Here is a 4612-nt window from a genome sequence, read left to right as displayed (position 1 = left end):
AGCTTTCCAGTTTAATAATATCCTTCCAATAGCAAGCTGACCAAAATTGAACACAATGCTCCAAGTGCGGTCTTACAAACGTCCTGTACATGTGAAACATAACTTCCCAACTTCAATGCTGAATGCGCTTTCTGATGAAGGCCAGTGTACTAAATGCCTTCTTCAGTGCTCTGTCTACCTGTGACTCCACTTTCAGAGAAGTGTGAACCTGAACTCCACGATGCCTTTGTTCCACTGCATTCCTGAAGGCCCTACCATTCACCATGAGCCTCCTACCTTGGCTTGACTTTACAAAATGCAAGACCTCACACCTATTGATGTTAAACTCTATTTGCCATTTCACAGCCCACTTGCCCAGCTGGCCAAGGTACTGCTGCAGTTTTTGATAATCTTCTTCACTGTCCACAATACTGCCTATTTTAGTGTCATCTGCAAACTTACTAATCATGCCTTGTACATTCTCATCCAAATAATTTATATATATATATATAAAACAGTAATGGGTCCAGCACCAAACCTTAAGGTACTCTACTAATTACAGGTCTCCAGTTCAACAAGCATCCTTCCACTATTAACCTCTGCTTCCCACCATCAAGCCAATTTTGTATCCAATTTGCCAGCTCGTCCTGGATTCCTTGCGAACCAACCTTTCAGAATAGCTTACCATGTAGATCCTTATCAAAGGCCTTACTGAAATCCATACAGACTACATATATCGCTCTGCCCTCGTCAAACATTCTGCTCACTTCATCAAAGAACTCCAACAAATTTGACAGCCAATGTTCACCCAGTCAAAAAGCCATGCTGTCTACTCCACATAAAACCCTATCTTTCCAAATGTGTGGAATTCTTATTCCTCAGAATCTTCTCAAGGGTAACTTTCCTACCACAGATGTTTGGGTTACTGGTCTATAGTTCCCAGCGTTTCCTTTGCAGCCCTTATAGAGTCATAGAGTCATAGAGTTGTACAGCATGGAAACTGACCCTTCGGTCCAACCCGTCCATGCCGACCAGATATCCCAACCCAATCTCGTCCCACCTGCCAGCACCCGGCCCATATCCCTCAAAACCCTTCCTATTCATATACCCATCCAATGCCTCTTAAATGTTGCTATTGAATAATGGCACAACTTTGGCTAACCTTCAGTCTTCTGGGACCCCATCCGTGGCTAACGATGATGCAAAAAAGATTAGCCAGGGTCCCTAATATAGCTCTCAAGTCTCTTGCAATGTTTGTGAATAAATCTGATCAGGACCAGAAGATTTATCCACCTTTATACATTGTAATACATCCAGCACCACCTCTGCTGAGATGTGGACTGTCCCCAAGATATCACAACTAACTTCCTAAGTGTCCAACAAGGAGAAATAATCTGTGAGAATCTCACCCATCTCTACACATGCATTTCCACTTTGATCCTTATCGGGACCTATTCTCACTCTCAGTATTCTTTTTCCTTTAATTTTCTTTAATATATTTAAAATAACTCTTTGGATTCACCCTCATCTTTTCAGCCAAGGCAATCTCGTGCCCCTTTTTTGCTCAGCTGATTTCCTACTTCAGTAAACGTCTGTACTTTCTAGATATCTCCAGGGATTCCCTTGGTACTGGCTGCCTGTACCTTTGTTTTTTCCTGGTCAAAGCCTCAATGTTTCTTTTCATCATATTCGTACCAAACTTGCCTTTCACCCTCACAGGAACACATAGACTTTCAGATCTAGCTGTCTCATTTTTAAGCACCTCCCACTTGCCAGACATCCCTTTGCCTTCAAATAAACTGTTCCACTCAATCCCTGCAAGCTCCTGTCGAATTCCATCAAAATTCTCCTTGCCCCAATTTAGACCTTGAACCTGTGGGCCAGTTCTGTCCCTTTCCAAACATATTTTAAACTTCATAGAACTGTGGTCACTGGTCCCAAAGTGCTCCCCCATTGTCACTCCATCACCTGACCAACCCTATTTCACAGGACTAGGTTGAGTTTGGCCCTTTCCCGAGTAGGAATCTCTATATGCTGCTTGAGGAAACTTCTCTGAACATAGAACATTACCGCACAGTGCAGACTGGTCAGCCATTGATGTTGCGCCGATCTGTGAAACCAATCTGAAGCACACCTACGCTGCACTATTTCATTTTCTCCCATATATCTATCCAATTACCATTTAAATGCACTTAAAGTTGCTGAGTCTACTCCTGTAGCAAGCTGTGTGTTCCATGCCCCTACCACTCTCTGAGTAAAGAAACTACCACTGACATCTGTCTAATGTCTATCACACCTCAATTTAAAGCTATGTCCTCTCGTGCTAGCCATCGCAATTCGTGGAAGAAAGTTCTCACCTGTTCACCCTCCCATGACCTCTGATTATATTATATATCTCAAATAGTGGGCTGCACGGTTGAACAGTTGTTAGCACTGTTGCCTCACAGAGCTAGAGACCCAGGTTCAATTCCCACCTCAGGCAACTGACGGTGTGGAGTTTGCACATTCTCCCCGTATCTGAGTGGGTTTCCTTCGGGTGCTCCGGTTTCCTCCCACAGTCCAAAAATGTGCAGGTTACGTGAATTGGCCATGCTAAATTGCCAGTAGTGTTAGGTGTAGGGGAATGTGTTTGGGTGGGTGCGCTTCAGCAGATCGGTGTGGATGTGTTGGGCCGAAGGGCCTGTTTCCACACTGGAAGTAATCTAATTTAAAAAATGTCACCTCTGAACCTTCTTCTCTTTAATGAAAACAGCCTCAAATCCATTACCCTTTTCTCGTAAGACCTTCATTCGATCCTGGCAACTGCCTAGCAAATCTCCACTGAAGCCTTTCCAACACTTCCACATCCTTCCTACAACTGTGCGCAATACTCCAAGTGTGGCCACACCAGAGTTTTGTACAGCTGCTGCATGATGAACTCATGGTTCCGAAACTCAGTTCCTCTACCAATAAAAGCTAATACATCGTATGCCTTCATAACAACCCTGTCAACCTGGGAGGCAACCTTCAGGGATCCATGTACATGGACACCGAGATCCCTCTGCTCATCTCCACTGCAAACTTTAACCCAGTTTTCTTCATTCCTGTTACTCCTTCCAAAGTGAATCACCTGGAACTTTTCCACATTAAACTAGATTTGCCAGCTCTCAGCCAGCTCTGCAGCTTATCGATGTTCACCTGTAATCTACAACATCCTTCAGCACGACCAAGAACTCTACTGACATTAGTGTCATCCACAAATTTTCTAACCCAGCCTTCTACACTCTCATCCGGGTCATTTATAAAGATGATAAACAACAGTGGACCCAAAACATATACTTGTGGCAAACCACTAGGAACTAAATTCCAGGATGAACATTTCCCATCAATCACCACACCCTGTCTTCTATCAGCTAGCCAATTTCTGATCCAAACCAGAAAATCACCCTCAATCCTATGCCTCCGTAGTTTGTGCAATAGCCTACACTGAGAAACCTTATCAAACACCTTACTGAAATCCATGTACACCACATCAACCGCTTTACCCTCCTCCGCCTGTTAGGTCACCTTCTCTAAGAACTCAATAAGGTTTGTGAGGCGTGACCGACCAATCACAAAACCCTGTTGACTATCCCTTAAATGTATTCCTTTCTAGATGATGATAAATCCTAACTCTTCTCATCTTTACGAACACTTTACCCACAACTGAAGTAAGGTCCACTAATCTATAATTAAGAGAGTTGTCTCTACTCCCCTTCTTGATCAAGGGAACAACATTTGCTCTTCTCCAATCCTCTAGCATTACTCCTGTAAACAATGATGACATAAAGATCAAAGCCAAAGACTCTGCAAGTTGCTCACTGGCTTTCCAGAGAATCCTCGGATAAATTCCATTCGGCCCATTGGACAAATTGAAAAATTTCTGATGAATGTTATTAAAGAGTTCCAACCCATCTAAGTCCTTAATGGTCTGGCTGTCCCAATCTGTGTTCGGAAAATTAAAATCTCCTGCTGTGATACCATTTTGCCCTTTCTGCTTTTGAAATCTGAATGAAGATGACAATTTATTTCATGATTTACCCTTTGCTTCCTTCCAAAACCGTAATTCCAAACGAGCCAGAACAGGCGTAAACTTCCCACAAACGTTGACTACATTTCCCTTAATGCTTTTCAACCAAATTTCACACCACATTAAATTTATTGTTTCCACTTCTATCGATATTTATCAATATCTCTTTAATTATAAACATTGGTACAAAATATTCCTCACAATTCTGTACTGTTCCTAACATTCTGAGCAGAAATTTTACACTTCAACCCTGAGTGGATCTAAAATGCTTCCTATTTTCATCCCCAATAATTTCATACCATGTAAGATTTTTGGGTCTCCGATTCAAATTATTGCTGAGACATTTGACTGCGTTTGCACGTCATTTTTCCTCTTCACCTGTCCTATCACCAGCTTATAATCTGTATGTTTCCATGTAAGACTCTTCAAATGAAATACATCATTTAACCTTGTTATTGTTGCATTGTATTATCATCACCATCACCATCCAATGAGCTATGGCTTTGGATATCCTGAAAGTCATTACGTGGCAATAGAACTGACCAGTATCGAAAAGATTCTAGTCCTACAGATCAGTCATTAATA

This window comes from Chiloscyllium plagiosum, unplaced genomic scaffold, assembly GCF_037043375.1.
Source record: "Chiloscyllium plagiosum isolate Xiang-an unplaced genomic scaffold, Cpla_swu_hap1 HiC_scaffold_38, whole genome shotgun sequence".
In the NCBI taxonomy this organism is placed as follows: domain Eukaryota; kingdom Metazoa; phylum Chordata; class Chondrichthyes; order Orectolobiformes; family Hemiscylliidae; genus Chiloscyllium; species Chiloscyllium plagiosum.
This window is presented reverse-complemented; position numbering follows the sequence as displayed.